Here is a 24,389-nt window from a genome sequence, read left to right on the forward strand (position 1 = left end):
TCAATAAATACTATTGAATGAATGAATGAATCAGGCTGATTGCATTGGCTTTTGCCACTGCAGATAATTTGGGCAGTGTTATTGGGTGGCGTGGGGTGGAAGGGAGTTTTGCTGCCAGGCTCCGGATTGGTCAATTGCCTTGCCCCAGAAGAGCTGTATCCGACCCTATCATCTTGTATCTACCTCCAAGGCTTAGTACAGTGCTTGGCGCTAAGTAAACACTTAACTATCATTATTAAATCTCTCAGTCTGGGGGAGAGACATCACAAGCCTGGTATTCTGGAGGTCTGAGGAGAGGATCTCTCCCAGCTGCTTAGCTTCTTTTTCCCACAAGCACCTCATCTACCCAGGATCTGTGGGGGCCTGTGTAAGTGTTTTGCACCATTCCCCTCACCAATTCTTCATTTCTCCACTAAGCCTTTAGCATGACTGGAGCAGTCTTGGCCTTCTGGCCACCACCCATAGAGCCTCCAGAGCCCCATTTAAGGGGAGAATCTCTGGGCTACAAAGTGCCAGACTCCTACCCTCTCTCTACTCTTGAGGGGTGGGACTCCTCTGACACGATGGACAGTAGGCTATGCCTCCAGTGGTCTTCTCCTCACTCTCCCCTCCTCTTTACAAATGTACAAACTTGAGTGGTTGAAATGTGGTGAATCTCCACGCTACCTACGCACACAGTCATCACGACTATAGTTCTTGAAAACCTCTTGAGGATTCCACTGATGAAGTTAAATGAATCCTTAAGAGAGAAGTAGCGTGGCTCAGTGGAAAGAGCACAGGCTTAGGAGTCAGAGGTCGTGGGTTCTAATCCAGGCTCTGCCACCTGTCAGCTGTGTGACTTTGGGCAAGTCAATGAACTTCTCGGTGCCTCAGTTACCTCATCTGTAAAATGGGGATTAAGACTGGGAGCCTCACGTGGGATAACCTGATTACCCTGTATCTACCCCAGTGCTCGACACATAGTAAGCACTTAACAAATACCAACATTATTATTTAGTCTTCCTAGCAGCTTTCCTTAAGACACATCAGTCCTGAAGCTGGGACTAGACCCCAGGCCTTCCAACTTCCAGTCCTGAGTTTCTTCTGCTAGACCACCCTGCAACTTCATGAGATGAGTAGATCTTATGCAGAAATAGAAGCAGGCCCTGGCTTAATGAGGATGGTGGTGGGTGGGGGGAACGGGATGCAACGCTCCAGAGAGTCAATAGGAACTTGCTGCCCAGACTCTCATCAAGTCTTTAGTTTTTCAATGCAGGTTGGAGGAGTTGAAAATCTTCCTATTCCATTTGTTCATCAGTTCTATTCCCTATGTAGATATTTAGTACATTACTGCTATGTGCATCCTTACTGATAGAACTCCAGGGAGCAGAGAGAGCAAATGCAGTTTCTACAGATGCCTAGTTTACCCCCAGGGTGTAGTCACGGCCCTGGGAGAATTGGACCCATTAACTAATCTGTAAGTCACAACTAATTTCTGCAAGGGATGCTAATTGCCTTCCTCTGAATTTTGCCATAACCAGACTCAGCAGCAAATAGCAGGATGGCCTCACCAAAAATGAGATCCTGGAATGGCAATCAGGTCAGCAGCATTAAAGCAATGCTCACAGCCAACAGTTCTGCTGGGGAGGATGTATGAGAAAAATAGACAGCAGCAGGGTACTTAAGCAGCTGCTGCATGGTGAAATCAAAGGGGGCACGTGGAAGCCAGGAGAGAAAAACAAATGATGTAAAGATATGGTGAAGCTCAATCTTTCACTTGTGAAACAGCAGTGGACAATTGGGAGATCAGAGCAGTGGACAACTCAACCTGGTGCGCAACAGTTAGATAGATGAGATAGATAGATAAATAGCTAGAGTCATCCTTCTTGTATAAGCTTGGGTTTCTTGGAGAATTGGGCTCACTACCTTGTCAGACCCAGGCATTATCCTAAACTTCAAGAAATCAGTTACTCTGATTCCCAGTACTAAAGTTAACTTTGAATTTTAAAAAAAATTCTGTTAAACAAATATCCAAAAATGATTTGATACTGAAGGGAAATATTTTTAACCCATTCACAAACAGGTGCTTTGGCCAAATGGACCAGGTTCCTATTGATTTACAAAGTATTGGAAACACATAAAAAGTTGCACTGTATACGAATTGAGTTAAGACATAATAATGTAACATTCTGGGCTGTTCATCATGTGTGCAGGGAATGAATAAAAATCAATTAACTCATGTCCTCAAGCTTTAAATGGGATCAAATCACCACAATTCAAATTGATAGCACTGAATAGCTGCAATCCCGATTATATAGAATAGAGCATTCAATCCTATATTGTAATGCAGAGTAGAAGAAAAAATAGAAAGCAGTATAAATACTACTATAGAGTCCTTCAAAAATGACTATGAAAACCTTTCTCCTTTTTAAATGTTTCAAAGGGATGGATTAAAAATATTCTTCTCCCATTCCGGTCATCTCTAATCTCTCTTCTTTTTCTTTAAGTGACTGGTGTTGAACAGTACTACTGCAGAGAGCTGAAACCTGGCATCAAAAGCTCCTAGGAGTTCAAACACAAAATCACGTTTATTGGAAAATTTGATTTGATTCTGATTCCATCACTCATTCAACCTACATCACTTCAGCATCCAAACCATCAAGAGCCTCAGCAGGAGACGGGGATGGAAGTAATTCTAAAACTCTGGCATAAGCAGGTGAATGGAGAGGAAGAGGATATGTAAAGAAGGTAGAAAATTGAGTCAAGAAAATGAACATCACTAGAAATGCCTACTTAACAAAAGCAACAAATTCAAAAGCAGCCATCCAGCAGGAATAAAAAAAAATAAAACATACCTTCAAAATGCAGAGTCTAAAAATATTAGGCTTTTCAGCTAAACTTTCTTTTCATTTTGGCTCCTTTTGTCTGTGACCTGTAAGCAATACTTCTGTTTATCAGTTTTGGGTAACTAAACAAAAAATTATTCTTGGGATAAAATGACTCCAGAGTAAGACTCAAGGTCAAGAACACACATACATTGTGTGATCCAAACAGCAACAATTTCCCACTGCCTCAGACTCTTTTGCACATCTGTAAATATTTTTTTGTCACCACTTGGGTGAAGTGGGTATGGTGAAAGAGAAAGATGTGCACATGCTAAAGTATTTCAAGTTAACTCCCAATTCCCAAACTGAGTTTTCTCTAAAGAAACCACAAATGGAATGCATTGAAACATTTGAACTTTTCTGTCCTCACTGGAAAGCACTTCTGCTTAAGTTTATGCTTTACTGATTCACCCCAACACTTCAGGTTTAAGACTTTTTCACTCAGATTAAGTTCATTTCAGAATAATGCAGAAATCTTTGGCCCCAGATAGTTGTGTCTAGAGCCTCTATTCTACACTATTACATTTTGAACCTTTTCCCCAGTCCTAAGTGAAAACAGTGTGAAAACAAATCCTGAGCTGATACTTCAGTCGTTGATATACATATACATTTACATATACAATTTATATAATGTATATTGTTCTGTCTGTGCATTTAAAAAAATAACCAATGTCATTTTTCTGCACAAAATACTCCAGACATTCAGAGCAGACTTCTCTCAAAGTCCTAAATATTTGGTCTCTATCTTAGAGGGAGACTGCTGAAAGAAATGCTTGAGAACTTTTGGTCTAGGGAGTTTCCAGGCTGTCTTGGCCTCAATTCCTGCAAGTTTTGTTCTTTTAATACCTTTGAACAGTCTCCAATCACTCGAATATCACATACCACCTCTCCCCACAAAAAGAAAAAAAAAAAAAACCAGCCAAAAAAATAGCCATCTGTTTTAATAAGAATGGCAGTTGGAAGAAACATCATTCCAAGAAAATAGGAAATGTCTTGTTCTCTTTATTCACACTTTCCTCTCTGAAATAGCCAAATGGATAATAAATTGTCCTCATTTTAAGAAGTTTTACATGCTTTGGGCGATGACTCTTGGAATGATTTGCTACAGTGTGTAGTTCTTTAAAGATGGTTTTGGAATGTTTTTCCCACAATAACTCTCAGTGCAATTCTAGTCCATTTATAAAATAATGAAATTTTGCACTGGTGGCTGATCTTATGTCTGTAAATTCTTATAGATTCATTAATTTGAAAAACTAAAAAGTCACCAAAATCCTGTGTGCCCTAATGATCAGAATGACATCATTTGGGACAAATACAGGAGAGACCAAATCTTGTTGTGGTTATTCTCCCACTAAATACTTTTAAATTCATGCTTTTCTTCTCACTGTGATGGGGTGGACATTTGCACATTAGTCTTCTATGAATAATATTGAAAAAATGAAACCGTGAAAAATCAATTATTTAAAGGAGGGGGGTAGTTAAGAAAACTAATTGGTCGGTTGTCTAACGATATGACATATATAAGAAGTATGAAGAATAAGGGGCTGAGGGGTTTATACATACCAAGGAGCCATGTAAAGTTTTAGGAATGCCTAAGGGAATATAACTTGAAGTATTGGGAGAAAACTGAACATAAATGGAATTTAAACTGGGGAAAAGGAAAAAAATGCTAACTGATGATGGCTATTAAACTATAATGGTTTCCCAAGTAAGGGGTTAAATCCCCATAGCCTCACGTCATTTGAAACTAAACTGGATAAAACACTTGAGAACCTAACTCTATAGGGACCAATCCCATTCTGGCTGGAGAATGACCTAATAAGGTTGCTCCATCTCCAATTTCTATGATTTGCAAAATCAGCCAAGTTAGGACCAGGTTAGAGATTCAAATGGCCAAGTTAAACACGACTTCCAGAAAGCTAATTTGCCTTCTTATAGTGTTCATAAACTGACAATTAAGAGCTATTTGCTGGGGAACTATAGCTTTTCTTGTTTAACTTGGCCAAACGAAAGGGTAACTATTTTCCACTTCACAATTGTGCTTCCATGGCACTCTATTTTTTTTTCCTAAATGAACCTTCTTACTTTATGATGCTATTGTAATAAAGGGTGATATATATCCAGAAGTTAGTTTAGTGAGGCAATTGTAACTCCTAAAGGAAGAATCGTGCTCTCCTTGGACTTGCAAATATTAGGCCTTTGTAGTCAGAGTGGATTTTGCCCTCCAAAGGGAAATGGTCCTGCCAACAGACCTCTTGAGTCTCATTTTCAAGCTAATGTATTCCAAAACGAATCCAGTTTATAACAATGAGCAAAGGATAAACAATTAGGCATTACATTTACTCTTACACACCTGCCAACAATTAAACCAGGTAATTAAAAATTGCAGGAGCACATATAGAAGCCTAACCTCTGTAACAGTCACCCCACAGTCAAAATGGGAAAGGAGGAAGGAAGGGAGAGAGGAAGAGAGGGGAGAAACTTTGCTGCTAAATTGCATTTCCACTGGGCTAACCAACGCTGAGCAGTCCCAACTTTCTACCAACGAGGCTTTACTTTCTTTAAGAGAAGTACAGTCTATTCGGTCTCCCTCAGACAGGCCGTTACACAGGCATGAATGTACTTTGGTATTTTGTTTAATAAATGTAACATTTGGAACAGGTGCAAAGACCAACCTTGTCCAGAGAAGGGGGTCAGGGATGTGAGTGTCACTGGTGCTCTATTTCTCCCATTACTTCAGAAGAACGGCTTCTACAGGTGAAGAGGTAGTACAGCATTCCTGACTGTTCCGTCCACATCTGCACTGAGCCTGCCAAGGAGGGTGCTAATTAGTGCCAGTAATGGTGGTTTTTCTGACACAGGCATCTAGCCAACAGTTGAACTAAGACCCAAAGGGCATTTTAAACAAGCACTAAAAACTAATCCTCCAAAGGGTGATGGGTGATTGTGAGAGAGTGTGTTTAAAAATAGACTCTCAAGAGACCCAAGAACACCTCACACTTTAACAGCACTTTTTTAATGATACTTGTTAAGCGCTTACTTTGTGCCAAACACTGAGCTGAGAGTTGGAGTACACACAAGATCAGGTTGGACACAGTCCCTGATCCATATGGGGCTCACAGTCTAAGTAGGAGGGAGTAGGATTTAATCCCTCTTTTTTTTTTTAGGAAAAAAAAGGTGAGGACACTGAAAAGTTAAGTAACTTGCCCAAGGGGTCACACAGCAGACAAGTGGCAGAGTGAGATTAAAACTCAGGTCATCTGACTCCCAGGCCCATGTTCTTTCCACTAGGCCGCTTCTCCAATTAATTGATTGGCTGTTCTCCCGTAGCAGGAGGATCCAGAGCAACCTCAGCATGGACAGCCTGATTATTTCTTCAATCTAGCTGTCGTTCATATCGAGAGAGAAGAGGTGACGGAGGTTGGAAGTATTGGGGATCCATGTGATGAATTTGTCCCATAAATTCTGCAGGCAGAGTTTTTCATCTCCATCCATGACCAGACAGATTCTGACTTTACAAGGACAATCAGTCCAAGTGGATCATTTTATCTCAGAGCCCTAGAAGGAGGGAAAAAGAGGCACTGACGGGCTCCCAAAATTGACTTGATCGCCTTGTCGGCTCGAGGAGCTCTTCTCTAGGTCGTGCCGCAGGATCTGGTTTCAGAGGGATGTCGGGTCTTCATTTAGCCTGAATTCAACCAGCAGTGTCCATGTCTGGATAACCACATGCAGCCCACAATTCACATCGTTTGGTGGGGGGAGGGCGGCCGGGGATCATGACCAGTTGTACTTAACGAGCGCTGTGAACAGAGCACTGTACTAAGCATTTGGGAGACTACAAAACAACAGATATTTCCTGCCCTCATTGAGCACTGGGATCATGGTCCCACCTCCTCCAGCTGCCTGTCTCTCTGAGGCAAAGCTCTTCATTAGCATGTCATAGTGGATAGAGCACAGGCCTGAGAATCAGCAGGTCATGGGTTCTAATCCCAGCTCCCCCATTTGTCTGCTGTGTGACCTTGGGCAAGTCATTTTACTTCTCTGTGCCTCCATTACCTCATCTGTAAAATGGAGATTGAGACTGTGAGCCCCACATGGGACAGGGACTGTGTCCAATTCGATTTGCTTGTATCCACCCCAGTGTTTTCTACAGTGCCTGGCACCTACTAAGTGCTTAACAAATACCATCATCATATATACTACTCTCTCTATACATACATACATGTACACACACACACACACACTTGTGCATGGAGAGGAAATAAATCAAAGCTTGAGAAAAAATCATGATCTTCCCAAGTGACTTATTTATACTATATTTCAACTCAATGGCATTTTATGTTTGTCGCTTTTTAAAGGTTAAATTTCCTAATCACCATCCAACTGTCACTTTTCTGCACACAATTTTAGATGTAAAAGGAAGCCCCTTTTATTTTTCTAGTCTCATTTGTAGGTATAAGGTCTTGCTTGTCCTAAAAACTGGAAGGGCAAAATTGTGAAATGCAGAGTTACTGGCAGGGTGGTGAGGCTATTTGAAGAATTTGGCTGGGAATGAGTTGGCAGGTACTAGAAACATTTCAGACAGATGCTGTCAGGTTAAACAGCTAAGGGAGCAAAGTGGTAATCCGACAGTGTCTATGTTGTTTCGTGCTCAAAAAAGGGTAGGCTCATCACAGCAGCTTCCAGAGATTATGAAGCAAAACACTTTAATGGAAAGTGTTAGAAGTGTTTCATTCCTAAGAAGTATGTTTCTTCTACATGTCACGCATTTCAGGGCACAGAATAAAGGTGAAGCAGTAGAGCTTCGAATGGGCAGGTTTGGGGAATTGACTCAATAAATTACAAGGAGGGAGAATTAGATACAGTGGTCCTGATCATTCATTTTGAGATTTTAACCTTGGAAATGGCAACTCACATATGCCAGCTTGCAGAATCCATTAGATTCCAGACAGAGTTGAATGCTGACTAAAGTTATTCATTCTTCCCCCAACATCCGATAATGGGCACTGCTCAAAGACTGGTTGAAAAAATGAGCTCTATTTTCCCCTATTTTGAAAGACGAGTAACTTCAGCTCTTGTGTTTGTATGGGGCAATATACGGTAATCAGGTTATAACATCCTCACCCTAAGACAGCTAAGGGTAGACAGCTAAGACAGCACTTGACCAAAGCAAAAATGAACTGAAATCAAGAAAGGTATGAAGCAGATTTGACTAGGTATGTTAGAAACATTGGAAGAATAAACAACTTGCTGAGGGTTGATAAAATGATGCCAAATTGCCATGAAGTTCGAGTTCAGCCCGGCGACCTTAGAGGAAGCATCCAGAGAATTCTCTAAATGCAGCATAAATCGAGAAAAGACGTGAGGAGTATTCCACTGAAGGCATTTCAGGTCCCTGCTGCTTTGGGTTTGCTTTTCACAGATTTATTCTGAATCTTGTCAATTGGCAGTCATTGCAAATCAGAATTGGCATGTCAAATTCTTGGGTGTACTTGGGACTATATGTCCCCCCTGTACACCTACTTCCTTGCGATACTCACTGCGTCAATGGGAGTTTATTGGCAGGAATGAGAGGGGGCAAGTTGTACCTCATAAACCACTAGCACTATTGGTAGATTCTACTGGACAGATTCTCCATCCCAAAGCCTTCGGGATCGGCCCAAGGCTAGTCTGTCATTTACATCGGAAGACTCCATCATCAGTACAAGAAATGCTGCAAAATGGTTGCTTGATTCAGGTTCAAATAATCCCTATGCTCTATCTCCGCAAAGCTCCCATTTTAAAGTGAAGCAGCAGCAGCACAGCCTACTGGATAGAGCTGGGGCCTGGGAGTCAGAAGGACCTGGGTTCTAATCCCAGCTCTGCCACTTGTTTGCTGTGTGACCTTGGGCAAGTCACTTCACTTCTCTGGGCCTCAGCTACCTCATCTGTAAAATGGGGATGAAGACTGCAAGCCCCATGTGAGACAGGGACTGTGTCCAATCTGATTAGCTTGTATCTACCCCAGTGCTTAGAGCAGTGCTTGGCACATGTGTGGTAAGTGTTTAACAAATACCACAAAAAAAAGGAGATAGAGTGAATCCATTGGCTCTCCAAGGGTAAGGAGAAGGGAAATAGGCTTCAAGGCTCTACATCACCTTGCCCCTTCCTACCTCTCCTCCCTTCTCTCTTTCTACCGCCCACCCCGCACGCTCCGCTCCTCTGCCGCCCACCTCCTCACCGTCCCTCGGTCTCGCCTATCCCACCGTCGACCCCTGGGCCACGTCCTCCCGTGGTCCTGGAACGCCCTCCCTCCTCACCTCCGCCAAACTGATTCTCTTCCCCTCTTCAAAACCCTACTTAAAACTCACCTCCTCCAAGAGGCCTTCCCAGACTGAGCTCCTCTTCTCCCTCTACTCCCTCTACCACCCCCCCTTCACCTCTCCGCAGCTAAACCCTCTTTTCCCCCTTTCCCTCTGCTTCTCCCCCTCTCCCTTCCCATCCCCTCAGCACTGTACTCGTCCGCTCAACTGTATATATTTCCATTACCCTATTTATTTTGTTAATGAAATGTACATCGCCTTGATTCTATTTAGTTGCCATTGTTTTTACAAGATGTTCTTCCCCTTGACTCTATTTATTGCCATTGTTCTTGTCTGTCCGTCTCCCCCGATTAGACTGTAAGCCCGTCAAACAGCAGGGACTGTATCTGTTGCCGACTTGTTCATTCCAAGCGCTTAGTACAGTGCTCTGCACATAGTAAGCACTCAATATACTATTGAATGAAATACTATTGAATGAATAAATAGTTATCCCCACTTACAAACAGTGTTGACTGTATTCAGGCACAGTTTCAAAGCTTGGTTCAGGATCAATTTACCTTTGCCTAAAAGATCATTGGAGAGTGGGAACTTCCAGGGTCATGACCCCTGAGAGTGAATCTGCTGATGGTCGTGTTGTTCTACGGGATAGCCCTATAACAGAATGGAGGCAGGCACCTACCCAAAACCCATGGCAATACAGATTATAGCACTGGGCTCCATGAAATTAGGGAAATGTCCTAATTATAACAACTGTGGTATTTGTTAAGCACTTACTGTATGTCAGTATGTCAGGAACTGTACTAAGCACCGAGATGGATACAAGCAGATCAGGTTGAACTGAGTCCCCGTCCCACATGGGGCTCACAGTCTTAATCCCCATTTTACAGATGGCAGAACTGAGGCAGAGAAAAATCAAGTGACTTGCCCAGTCACACAGCAGACAAGCAGAGAAGTCAGAATTAGAACCCAGGACTTTCTGACTCCCAGGCCCTGTTTATCAAGTAGGCCACACTGCTTCTCTGCTCTGCTCTAACCACCCCTTGCTGGACTGGACAAATTTAGACCTAACAACCTGACAAAATCCACCGCTCATTGCCACATAACGGAGCATTAGGCTGCTAGAGATAGCCAAGTGACTTAATATTTTCTTTAAATGGGGAAATTCCAAAGCTCTCACTAGAACCACACACTTTTCCAAGGCCATAACAGAAATAAAGGGTGGCACTTATAAGGATTCAAAAAGCAAAACCACTTTACTTAATGTCCCTTTAACGGATCTACCCCCACGATCACTTTTAAATATATAGACGTTGAGTAAGAGTACTGAGTTGTTTCTGGATTTTTAAAGATTAAACCATAAATGAATCCATTTCATACCTTGGAACTTTCCACCACTCAGAACAGGGAGTTACATATTGCTGTCCTTATCGTGAGGTGTATGAACCACTCCAGAGTATATCATAAAATAATTTACATGATTTTCTGACCATGTTATTGAAAATATCCAGTGAGTGTTGCCACAGTGATTGATGACATAATAATCTGAGGTTTATCTTGACACAGAACAAGGATGCAAGGAGAAAACAAAAGGCAAGATTTGAAAAATCACTGCACTAAGCCAGGAAGGTTAGCCTGTGACTCTACCGCAAATAAGTGTTTCTCTGGGGTTAACCAACCGACTTTATGGGTGGAATACAGGAATCAATTAAGGTATTAATCTGGTCCTGAGGCTCATCCTCTATACTTGAGGCAAGGGGCCTGCTGGCTCGGAGGGTTAAAGCATTATCCTTCTCACCAGAGATAGGGAGTGCTTCAAATCCTGCTTTGGGACACCTGTGAAAATGAGGTTGGTGGTCTCATGTCAGCCCCCAAGTCAACATCCGTAAACCATCCATTTGTCCCAACTCAGGTAACTTGGCAGATTCCATTTGAGAGAAATCTGGCAGGCTCTGCTTGAGAAAAATCTAGGAGTTAAACAGCAGGTCAAGACTGAGGTTCATAATGGCCAGGTGAGACTGATGAAATGTGATGGGGGGGGGGCGGCTGTGGAAAATCATGACAGAGTTTATCGGGGCACATTTATTGCTGGTCTCAAAATACATTCATCTTCGAAGAAATGGATTATTTCTCCATGAAAATACAGGGAAGACATTTGTCACTGTACCACTTATTGTCCCAACAGAGTAAACTTTTTAGAAAGGCAGGAGGTACACTGATGACGCTTTAAAACATGGATGCATCATTCGGGTAAAATTACAAATAGAAACTTAATAGGGGTTCATATTTGACTCTGTCCACATAGACATTCAAGGTCCCTAGTACACATGTATATGCCTATCTGTTTATTTTTAGTTTCCCTATTAGCCTATTGTGGTGAATTAACTTTCTATTCTAAAATGAAATTTTCATTCCCTTTTTCTTTGGTAGAACAATTCGCTTTCCCCCAATTTTTCCCCCATAATTGACACATAGAGAGGTTTTCTCATTTATAAAATGAATACAATATTAGCCCAGTGCTCTACACAAAGTAGGTGCTCAATAAATATCACTGATTGACTGAACGAGTGCTCTCTGCTCCTACCAGCCCAGACAGAATCTCTGAGTCACCAAGGGCCTAGGGTGTCCGAGCCCTACAGTGGCTCTTTGAAACAGGGAACGTCCCCTCACTAGACTGTTCCAGACTTTGGTCAACTTGAGTCTGCGTAAGCCTTGAGATTCTGCACTTCAGAACTCCTGTATCCCTTTCGTTTTACTCAGTTCCAAATATATCTTTCTTTTCCCTTATCACTCTCTCTCACCTTCTGTGCAAGACCTGAGATTAGAGTGAAATAATAAAAAAAAAAGTTTTCCTTCCCCCCCCCCATAAGTTAAATGAGCTTAGAATATAATTCTCATGCTCAATCATCCTCATGATACCTGGGGAAACCTGAACAAACTAATGACCAAAGCATCCCAACAAAGAAAGAGCCCACATGAGTCCCCAGTAAAATAATGAAACCTCTACTTACACAGACCTATCTACGGTATTTTCAAAGATATTGCTACCAACAGTAAGATTTTATTCACGTGCCTGAGAGTAAATGAAATGAAAAATGAAAGGCATGACTGATAGATCTTTCTCACAGTGCACACGTAAAGATGGATCTTGGTTGCGCTGATGCATTTGACATTTGAGGTGCCTGGTGCTTTTTTTTTTTTTTCCTATTTATGCTTCTTGCAATCATGATCTTTCTGAAGACTCTGCTATAAAAAAAAACCAACTTATCCCTGATTGTTACACCCTAAGATCAATAGTCTGCCACTACTGTCTCACAAAATCCTCCATCCACTCCACAATGCCTGAGAACGTGCTTCATTATGCATTTTTACAATGCAGTGTGGCCTAATGGAAAAAGCTCAGGCCTGGGAGTCAGAGGACCTGGATTCTAATCCTGAATCTTCCAGTTGCTCCTATGTGGTCTTGTGCAAGTCAATTAACTTTTCTGTGTCCTGGTTTCCCCCCTCTGCAGAATGGGGATTCAAAGCCCATTCTTCTTCCTCAGACTATGAACCCCATGTGTGACAGAGACTGTGTCTGACCTGATTACTTTGTTTCTACATCAGTGTTTAGTACAGTGCTTGGCTCATAGTTACAAATGATACATTATCATCTATCTGTATCTTCTCTCTCTTCCTGCTTCCCTATTCCATTCCAATTATCCTTCGCTTCCCACCATTTCAGTTCGCCTGATAACATCTGTTGCCGAATTGTACATTCTAAGCGCTTAGTACAGTGCCCTGCACATAGTAAGTGCTCAATAAATACTATTGAATGAATAAATGAACATCTTTTGCTGTAATCCATTCTCTTCATATGATCCATCCAGAAAAGCTGATGGTATTGTCCACCGCTTTGAGGCTGATAGACTGACAAATCCAGGACTTCATTGTTCTTGATTCTGTGCTATAATTGATGTTAAATGTGACTTGTAGATGTTGATAATGAAACTCGCCAGGCAGCCAGGTGAGATGATTTGATGCAGATTCAAATGAAATCCAACAGCCCTAAAGACGTTTGGATGCCACAAGCTCCAGCCATCTCAGATGCCCTCTCCCCGTTTCACTCCAACCAGTACAACCTCTCTCTCACCATTTGGGGCTTCAAATTGAGAGTGAAAGAAAAGAAAATTTAGAGAACCTACTTATGGAGAGGAAACATCCTGTGATCCCTCCCAGTACTTGACTTTTAAAGAAGTAGAGTGGGCGTGTCAAACAACTAAATGGTGGGCTGAATTTCTTCTTATGGTTTATTTTGGGCTCGGCAAAGGGGGAAGGAGATAGGGAAAATACGGGAGGGGAGAGAAGAGGAAGCAGAAAAGTGGCCACTCATAGCTCCCCAAACTGGTTGAGAAATTCAACAAGTCAGATGGATTATGACCCAAACCTCTCCCCATCTTCTTCAATTCCAGATCGAGGGGGACTATTTCTCATTCAGGTTGGCCAGGGAGGACCTGTAGAATTAAAAATTAAAAAGTGTTCCCAGGCCTGACTGTAGCCTTTCATGGGCTGAAAATGACCCCTGGGCAATAAATTTGATTACTCTGGAATAGGGGAATAGGGCCAATGGACTTCACATATCTCACAGTGTCTGTGCCTCTGAACTAATAACAACTGTGGTATTTAATAAGCTCTGAGTCGCTGCCAAATGTGAACTGAGCAATGGGGTAGATGCAAGACAATCAGGTTCGAACGTGGAGTTTCTGGTCTCTTGAAATAAACTTTGACTGCTGCAAATAAACAATTGCAAAGCATCAGATGCATCAAAAGATAGTCTTATCCCAAAAGTGACAATCAAAAGCAGACTCTCCTAAACATCATGGTCACCACCCAGCCCCTTGAAACAATCCCAAGGGCTTCAAAGCCTTGCGAGTTAAGGAGTACTGTACTAAGCGCTTGGAATGTACAAATCGGTAACAGATAGAGACCGTCAAAGGGCAGGGACTGGCTTACAGTCTATACTGGACAGGAAAGGGTAGAGACCACAGGTTCTCTAATAGAAAACATATAGGCCAGGAGTTTAGCATTTATTAAAAAAAAAAAAAGAGCGAAGGAGATGATTTATCATTCATAACAAAGAGCTGAGAACATTTTTAAAATACTGACACCTAGCAAAGTTGAATATCAAAGAAAAGGATAATAATAATAATAATAAGCATGGTACTTGTTAAGTGCTTACTGTGTGCCAGGAACTGTACGAAGCACTGGGGTGGATATGGTGATGAATCCCGACTCTGCCACTTGTCAGCTGTGTGACTGTGGGCAAGTCACTTCACTTCTCGGTGCCTCAGTTACCTCATCTGTAAAATGAGGATGAAGAGTGTGAGCCTCACGTGGGACAACCTGATTACCCTCTATCTACCCCAGTGCTTAGAACAGTGCTCTGCACATAATAAGCATTTAACAAATACCAACATCATTATTATTATTATTACAAGCAAATCAGGTTGGTTATAGTTCCTGTCCTACAATGGGCTCACAGTCTCAATCCACATATTACAGATGAGGTAACAGGCACAGAGAAGTGATGTGACTTGCCCAAGGTCACACAGCAGACAAGTGGCAGAGAGAAGTTGAAAGGTTGATAGTAAGTAAAAGACAAGAGAGGGAAAATAAAGGGAAGCGGAGGACTAGACAACAGATAATAGAAAGTCGAGGAACCAGATTAATGGCCACGATAATCCAGAGGGAAGGAGGGGGAGTAGATAATGGTTGGAAGAGTAAGGAAGTGAGCAAATATCAAGAGAGAGATGGAGAGAAGTGAGTTCACACTGGGAAACATCTGCAGAAAACATCTGTAGACGCTTCTAAATCACAGTTAGGAAACAGGCCACCTGCCATTGTGTCAAAAGGGCTTTCCCTAACTTTGGTAGCTGGCTTCAGGAAACGAAGCATGCTCAGTGCGCCAGTGAGTAATTACAGTATGACAATCCCAGTTCAGCCCTCCCAGTGGAGAACAGATGCTGAAGCATTTAGTATTGATAGGAGAAATATGAGGAAACTCTTGGATTAATCGCTTTCCATAGAGTGTGCTGGCCCATTTACTCCAATTCATACCTGCTTCCAAGAGGAAGAGAAAAATGGGTGTGATCCACTTTTCAAAGTAGTTTCTACCTAAGGCTGAGAAAAATCGTTTTAGATCTGCTCAGTACTCAGACTATCGAAGCGGCATTAAATGTGCCAGAAGGGATGACAAAGGTAAGAGCAACCGCAGAAGCACAGTCTTCGTCGTCTAAAACGACCAGTCAGCTGAGGGAAAGTCTGAATATATCATGAGGGGGCCAAAGTGTGAGTCTCCCCACATTGTCCTCCCCCACAACCCTGAGCTTCAACACTATTGCCTTTTCAGCTCATTCAGTGTTAATGTAGCAGAGAGAAAGCATAATAGAGTGAAAGACAAAGATAGATACGTCTCGCAAATGAAAAGAAAATAATTTACACCGACAGGTGGAGTCCATAGTTAAAAAGTGATTATGTATATTCAGTGCATGAACCACTTTTTATGCCCCCTTCAAGCCACAATTTTTAAAAGAATGATGCTTTCTTATGCCTCTGTGACTACCAGTTCCACAAGTCCCCACACTTAGGGGAGAGAGAGAAGTCAGCAATGGCCCTCCCTGAAGTGGTAAGCCAAACCAATCAGAGAGTAGGATTGGGGAGGAATTGAAAGTTACTGCGTTGGAGGGAGAAAGAACCTTGGCCATCTTGAAGCAGGGGGAAGCAAACAGTTTTCTTCGCAACCCATACGATAGTATCGAGAGTCATTAGACCTCACTCCCCATTGATTTCACCACCAGGAAAATATTTGAGTAATAAGCAAGCATTTTATGTAGAGTTGCCCTTAATAATGATATAAATTTGTGCATACTATGTACCAAGCGCTGGGGTAAAGACAACAAAATGGGACACAATCCTTGTCCCATAGAAACTAAGAGGCGGGACATATATTTTATCCCCATTTTAAAGAAGAGGAAACAGACCGAGAAAGGTTAAGAGACTTGCTCAAGGACAAGTAATGAAGTCAGAAATAGAACTCGGCTCTCCTGACTCCCAGTTTCACGTTCTTTCCCTGAGGCCAAACTGCCTTGAAAGAGAAAATTTTAAAAGGTTTAACAACTTGGAAGCGCCTTAACCTATAACAAGAACAACACTTATTGAGCCAGAAGCAGCATTCCCTTTTTCAGGCTTCTTTTCACACAATATCATACTTTGAGGGTCCCCAGAGTACTAGCCTAAAACTAAGGGGTAGTTTGGAGAAAAGCTAGTTCATTAACTGCTATAGAGTTGATGAAAGGAATTCCAGCAGCTCCATTTACTCCAATCATCAGCGGCATCATTCATAACAGAGATAAATAGAAAACCAACAAGCAAGTCGTAATTGAGCAAACTGATACGTAAGAGAGCTGACCACTGAAAAAATAAAGATGACACGTACCTCCATTAAAATAAGTGGGTCCCGACCTAACATCTGAGATATAACAAGAGTGAGTGACATTACTTACGAGAGATACTAGGCATTATATTTTACTGCTAGATTTCTGGTAATTAATGTGAGCTTAATCCATAGCAGTGTATTTATTTAAGATGAAACAATATCTTTTTTTCTAGGTTACAAGGAATTGTTTTAGTCATTAAACTGTAGGGAAAGCCTGATTGATTTACTTTATGATTCTCAGTTATCTCAATTCAAAAACTTTTGTGGATTCAGTGCAATGAAGGAAACTATCACAGAAGAAACCAACTACACTTTCGTGAACATACACCTTAATTTTTAAAAATAATTGCAGACAAACACTACTGTGGTTTATCTAAAGATTTATCTGATGTAATTATCCACACTTTCCTCCCTTTTCTAAGCTATATCAATTTTGGGAAGTATGTAGGTATTACTCTAAGGTCTTTATCATCATTGTCATTAGAATTGATTCTTGTTACAATTGGGGAGTGGTTATTTTTGCTCATTTCAGCTACCCACAATATTTTTGCCCTTTATCCACCTTCATTCTTCCTACTTCCTAATTACCCAATAATTATGGGAAAGCTTATTTACAGATGTAGCTTGTTATGAGCCTGTTCAGGGAAGCAGCACAGCCTAAGTGGCCTAGTGCAAAGAGTCCAAACCTGGAAATCAGAATATCTGGGTTCTAACCCTTAGCAAGTCACAAACTTCTATGAGCCTCAATTTCCTCATCTGTAAGATGGGGATTCAATACCTGTTCTCCCTCCTACTTAGACTGTGAGCCCCATGTGGGACAGGGAATGTATGACCCAATTAACTTATATTTCAGCCCTTAGAACAGTGCTTGACACATTATAAACCTCTTAAATATAATAATAATGCTTATTTGTTTATCGTCTAGAGGATGGGCAGAAAGTCCAACTTAATACGCGTATCTGTATGGAGAGAGAATGATGAATGAGCTAAGCATAAACAGTAACGCCTCATTTGAGGTTAAAATACTTCATTATGAAAATGATGGCCAACAGGCAAACATTTTGAGTGATTTCTTGAAACATTATTCTCTATATTGTGAAATGGACAAATATGTAGATAGGGGGTTAATTTATTTTATGTTCACTGCTTTATTTTGAGGGGATATCCAGGTTTCTTGCCCGATCAGTACATGTAGATCTTTTTAATCACTTCTTCCAATAATAACAGTACTTGTTAAGCATTTACTGTGTGCTATGCACTGTACTAAGCATTGAGGTAGAAGATAATCAGATTGGACCCGGTCCCTGCTGCAGACAAGGCTCACATTATAAGTAGAAGGGAGTAGATTAAATTGTCATCTCCTTGAAGTCAGAGACTATGGTTTTTTTCATTTTTATGAAACTCCCCATTACAACAAGTACAGCCCAGTGCATAACCTCTTGTTGGCTGACTTATTAAGAGATGGATTTCAAGGCCAACATGCTTGAATTTCTCTCCACTTTGCTGTTTTCACACTCTGGGTTTTACCTTTTGTTTGTTTGCTTGGGTTAATACAAACCATCTGTGCCTCTAATCCATTGTTTTTATAAACAGCCAATCTAATTAAATGATTTTTAATCCTTGGTTTTTTGTGCGTTTTGGGGGTTTTTTTTGTTTTGCTTTACCTCCAAGCCTGTGGTTTATCCTCTCTCTCAATTTATAAAGCCTGCTGCTCTAAAGGTCATACCTGAGGTTAACTCTGATTATAACATACCCCATTGCATTGGTCAGGACTCTATTACCAGTGACAGCTTCTTCTTCTATTAACCATTGCTTAAGCAATGGGGAAAGAAAAGTCTTCCTATCATCTTTATAGGTGGGCAGGGTAGAAGAGGGCTTTGTTTTGCTTTTCATTTAGGGCGTGAACATCAGTCACAGTGAACATCAGTGAACATCATTCATTAGCCATCTACTGTGTGCAGAGCACTGGGAGAGTAAAATAGAATGAATAGATATGATCCCTGCTCTAAAAGAATTTACAATCTAGCAGAGTTCTCTACATACATTTCCTTGTATAATATATAGCTACATCAGAAAATATTCAAATATATAAGAAGCAGCATGGCCTAATGGATCGAGCGTAGGCCTGGGAGTCATAAGGATGTAGATTCTAATCCTGGCTCCACCACTTGTCTGCTGTGTGACCTTGGGCAGGTCACTTAATTCTCATTTTATAGATGAGGTAACAGGCATAGAGAAATTAAGGCTTGGAGCCCCAAGTGGGACATGGACTGTGTCCAACCTGATTAGCTTGCATCTACTCCAGAACTTAGTACAGTGCCTGACAGTAAGAGCTAAACAAATACCATAAAGAAGAGGAAATTTCAGTTGACAGGTGTGTTAACATTATTTTTTAGGAAGAATTAGGAAAATAAACAGATATCACCCTGATTCACTAAATGGTTCCCTAGGTTCAGGTTGTGTTGCTCAGTGTATTGATTTCTTCAGACTAGGTTAGAACCACCTATGGAGCCAATTAATACCAATTTACTAAGATATTTGCTTGTATCTATAGTTTAACTCATGTTAAAATAAAAGTTTGTGTCCCTAATTAATTGGATGCTTGTCTCACCCCATCAGGAAATATTGACAGACATCTTCTCTTTCTTGTTTTCATTAAAGCCCCTTCTTGAATTGTTTAAAATCAATCAATCAGGCAGTTCAGATGACTATAGTAAGTGCTTGAGAGAGTACAGCAAAAGCAAAACAAACATCCTCTGCTTACAAAGAGCTTACACTCTGAGGGAGGCACAAAAATTATTTACAAATAGCATGAACAGGAAGAAAAGCATATAAGGATATAATAAGTAGTAGGGCAAATGTGTCAGGATAAAAATAGCAGAACAAATAGCTGAATATGAACTCTGTTCTATAATGAAGGGGTTATGTTCTCGGGGGAAAAACTTCATGTTATGGGACAATTATATTAAAACAAACTGATTGAATGGAAATTAATGGGTTGGGGCGTAGATAACGCAGATACCACCGTGACTGACTTTTTAAATTCAACTTTTTATATTTTTATGTCAATTAACAGAATGCTTAACACATTTGCCAACTGTCTTGCCAACTGCTCCCTTCCCTTTTCTTATACCTGTTGAGCTGCAAAGACCATGTCTGTCTGTTGTGCCATGCTGTGATCTGAAGCTACACTGTCAAAATGGAAGCATTCAGTCAACAGGCTCTTGCAGTCATCAGTCTGGGAACAGCCTAGCCAGGAACTTGCTGGCGACACAAGGAAATGCCTCAGGAACTGCTACACTCTGGTCTTTTGTCCTTCTTCCCGAAGATGGTGGGGATGGGGGCAACTGCGATATTGTGGCATATCCTGTTCCATAAGATGAGGAGAAGTTTTTGTCAGTGTCTAAAAGCAGGTCCCCTCTATGTTTCTGACCCCTGAAGTAACTGGCAAGATCACCAGGGGTTAGGGAGGAAGGCGAAGGGTAAATAATGTGACTTACATTAGAATATAAATAACTACCCACAGCTAATACTCTCTGCCCAAGGCCCACAGTATCACTAATAAAATAATAGCTATGACAATAAGCAGTAGCAAAACAGTAACACTTCATTGCACTGAAGTTTGTATGTGTCACCACCACACATCGCGCTTCAAGGAATCAGTTAAAAATCAATTATGAATTTTCACTTTACAGTCTTTCATCAATGGAAGGAGATTTAAGGACTATAGTCATATGATACCGACAGGCGACAATCAAATCATCCAGGGAAAAAAAAAGTTGTCAGGCTGCATACTAGTCAAAAAGAAACCCCCGGAAACTTTCTATTCATACCCCTTTTCCTTGAATTATAAGTGGATGAGGGCAAAGAGAAATAAAACAACATTTAGCCCCGATTAAAATCCATTTTATCAAATGAACACCTTCCAGTTTAAAATTGCCAGCTAAGGAAACGGGGGCTGGAGCTTTAGGCTGAGATTTAATAGACATGAAAACCTCCACTCCTACTGCTTCCAGCTATTCTGAAAGAATCCTAATCCCGTGTATGGCAGAAAGACACTTCTAAACTTCTTCCCCATACAGAACAGGACATCTGAATGAAAAAAGGAACACCAACCTCTAAGCAAATCAATTTTAAGCAGTAAATGGTGGAAAATGCCATTTATAGCACTAATCTTTAAATGCCTAGAGTGTTTACATTCAAATACAACTAAATCTGAAAATAACAAAAAGTCACTACAAATGAGCAAATACCCCAAGTTCGCTGGCTCGATTATTCAATTTACTGGGAATGTAGAGCTCATTTGGGAAGCATTTTCTTTTATTCCCTTTCTCTACCATGGAGAACATATTTGCCTTTGAATTCTGTGGTACCCATTCCATAAGAAAACCGCAGACAAGGGTAAAGGATTAAGCATAATTAATCAAGAGATTGAAAATCCTATCAACCACACCCCAGAAAAAAGTCAAGTTGTGTCTTTCAAGTGTCCTTGAGGCAGATATAACCTGGGGAAAACTGGAGATTAAAATCTTATCCTGCGAGTGGGTAACATGGCTGAATCAGCTACTTCCTTTGACCTAGTTGGGGCTCCACAATCCTGTGTGGAGCTTCTGGGGGCAAAGTTTCCAAATGACAGCAATCCCAAAATAGAGATACACTATGGAATTGAATTACACTATAGAGTTGAATGATTGAGGTTTAGAAAATGAAATTATGTCCAGATAATAAAGAAGGGGAGAGTAGCTATTAATCAAGGGAAGCTAAATCCTTGGTCTTAAGATTTTAGGGGGTGAGAGGGAGAAGAGACAATTGGAGAAAGGGGAGCAAGTGGCAAAAGGGGGAAAAAGGGGGAAGATAGGAACTTATCCTCTTTCACCACTGCTGGTGCCTCTGCGGTCAACTCCAACAGGACTAGTAGTGAAAGAACCATAAATGCACCTAAAATCTATTCTATTTTACAACCCAACTCCTATTTTCTCTCCTGTCCTCTAACCCACCCTCCACTTATTTCCATTCACCCACTTTGCAAACATCCTATTTCCCACCCACTACTTCCCCTCTCTCTCCCTCTGACTAAATGTAGGCCATCTCCCAACTCTGTTATGTTCCCTCCATGTTTCTTGGTCCTCTGGTGCATCCTTTTCTTTTTCTCCTCTTTTCCAATTCATCTTCTTCTTCCTTTATCTTATTCTGTGTATTTTAACTGGTGCTCTAGTTGGGGGGGGGGGGGGGGTTGTTCCTTGTGAGCAAGGAACGTGTCAACCAACTCTGTTGTATTGTACTCTCCCAAGGGCTTAGGACCATGCTCTGCACACAGGAAGCATTCAGTAAATACTATTGACCGATAGATCAATTCTGTTTCCTTCCTCACTTCTCTCTTTTCTTCCCTGAATTTCTTTCTAGTCTTTTTTCCCCTCTATTTTTAGTTCTTTCTTGAAGTTCTTTCTGGTATTTTTTTCCTCTCGTTTGTGGTTCTTTCCCATAACGTTCATATCACTTTTCTTTCGCCAGCTCTGTTTTATTCTCTTCCCTGATGAGGGATTATATCCCATCACCACCACCTCCACTGCCTTCTCCCACTCACACCTGTGCTAGAGCAGCTTCCTGAGTATAATACGAGTTCTCTGGTTATTTTCCTCAGGATGGGGCAGGAAGCAGAACCTAAAGAGAGGCAGGATTGGAGGACAGTGCAGGAAAGGTCAAAAAAGAGATAGGGAAAGCAGAGAGAGAGAGAAAGGGGAAAAGAGAGGAAGAGAGGAATTTAACTCTTCTTCCACCACGGCTGGTTCCGCCTCCATCCAACTCCATTAGTTACTGCCTGCTGCTCTTCAATCCTAACGGTTTGATCTGGACCAGGCTGCCGTTGTCTATCATCCTCCATCACTATCTGCTCTCACTTGGCTCTGGCAGTTTTGCCAGGACTGGAAGCTTAGCCCGCTCCTGCTGTCGCTGGCCACCAGTGCTTCTATTGCTCATGCCATGTGTCTGTTGTGCCCACAGTGAGTCTAGAGCAGGAGTCGGACATTGATATAAACAATTTATAAACCCGTACTCTCTACGTATGTATAGATGTGTAATATAAAACAAATAAAATAAAAAACAAGACTCTGGGGCCTGGGAGTAAGAAGGGCCTGGGTTCACCACTTGTCTGCTGTGTGACCTTGGGCAAGTCGCTTCACTGGGCCTCAGTTACCCCCATCTGTAAAATGGGGATTGAGACTGGGAGCTCTGTGTGGGACAGGGACTATGTTCAACCTGAGTATCTTGTATCTACCCCAGTGTTTAGGACAATGCCTGGCCCATAGCGAGTGCTTAAATACCACAATTATTATCATCAATGTGATTTGGGACCATCTCTCAGGGAGAGCAGGGGCCTGAGAGTCAGAAGGACCTGGGTTCTAATCCTGCTTCCACCACTCATCTGCAGTGTGACCCTGGACAAGTCACAACTTATTTGTGCCTCAGTTTCCTCATCTGTAAAATGGGAATTAAGACTCTGCACCCCACATGGTACATGGACTGTGTCCAACCCAATTACCTTGTATCTACCCCAGCCCCTAGTACAGTGCCTGGCACATAGTAGTGCTTAACAAATACCATTAAACAAAAAAAAACCCAAAAAACATTTCCACCTGGAGAGATGGACACTCTCACTTCTACTTTTCAGACTATCCCAGCAATGGGATAATAATTAAAGCATAAGAAAGATACCACAGGTTTAGAGTGGAAGAAAAACAACATAAAACTTTCACATGCTAATCATCCAAAGATAGGATTTGTTTTCCACAGATTGTCTCTAGTTCCTGTCAATCACGGTTTATCATAAATTAGATCTGACATGATATTTTACCAGTTCTTTGTTAAGAAGCAACATGGCCTAATGGAAAAAGCGCAGACCTGGGAGTCAAAAGACCTGGGGTCTAATCCTGGCTCCGCTTCATGCCTGCTGTGTGACCTCAGGAAAGTCATTCAACTTCTCCATGCCTGAGCTACCTCATCTATAAAATGGGGATTCGATACCTCATCCCCCTCCCACTTAGACTGTGAGCCCCTTGTAGGGCAGGGACTGTGTCCAGCGTGCTATCTACCCCAATGCTGAGCACAGTCTTTAGTTCACAGTAAGTGCTCCACAAATATCACTATTACAATTATCATTATTTCCCTATTCTTGGAAAGGAGAGGGGTCTTTGGTCATCAAAGATAGGATGCAAACTTTTTTCTTCAAGTTATCTCTAGTTTCTTCCTCTGTCTCAAAGAATCTTTTGTTCCCCCTCAAAGTTTTGTCAAGGACTTTCTGTCCTCCAGGCCTTATGCCCTGTTCTTTTGATCTTATTTTCTCAGATCAGCAAGGAGTTATCAGCCCAGGCTTTTTTGTTTGTTTGTTTTTCCAGGTATTTCTTTCCTTAACCTGACTTAACGGCCAAGTCTCCTAGCCTAGCTTTGTGGCAAGTGGAGAGAAGCAGCACAGCCAAATGGAAAAAGTATAGGGCTGGGAGTCAAAGGACCTGGGTTCTAATCTAGACTCAGCCACTTGTCTGCTGTGACTTTGGGCGAGTCACTGCACTTTACTGTGCCTCAATTCCCTCTTCTGTAAAATGGGAATTAAATCCCTCTCCCTCCAATTTAGACTGTGAGCCCCATGAGGAACAGGGACCATGACAAACCTTATAAGCTTGTATCTACCCCAGCACTTAGAACAGTGCTTGGAAGATAGTAAGTACTTGAATATTGTAATTATAATTATCACATATC

The 24,389-nt window shown here is 41.5% G+C and overlaps 2 long non-coding RNA genes across 2 annotated transcripts in view; both read right to left on the minus strand.

Moving 5' to 3' along the window:
* Positions 1-24,389, minus strand: part of LOC103171396 — a 102,044-nt gene that overhangs the window by 24,647 nt on the left and 53,008 nt on the right. The window lies entirely within an intron of this gene.
* Positions 2,057-5,668, minus strand: LOC114807653. The gene is made up of 3 exons (XR_003755710.2): positions 5,540-5,668; positions 2,835-2,911; positions 2,057-2,541 (listed from the first exon to the last, which is right to left on the minus strand). It is a non-coding gene; the product is annotated as an uncharacterized LOC114807653 (long non-coding RNA).

The sequence above is a fragment of the Ornithorhynchus anatinus genome, chromosome X3, assembly GCF_004115215.2.
Source record: "Ornithorhynchus anatinus isolate Pmale09 chromosome X3, mOrnAna1.pri.v4, whole genome shotgun sequence".
NCBI classification, from domain to species: domain Eukaryota; kingdom Metazoa; phylum Chordata; class Mammalia; order Monotremata; family Ornithorhynchidae; genus Ornithorhynchus; species Ornithorhynchus anatinus.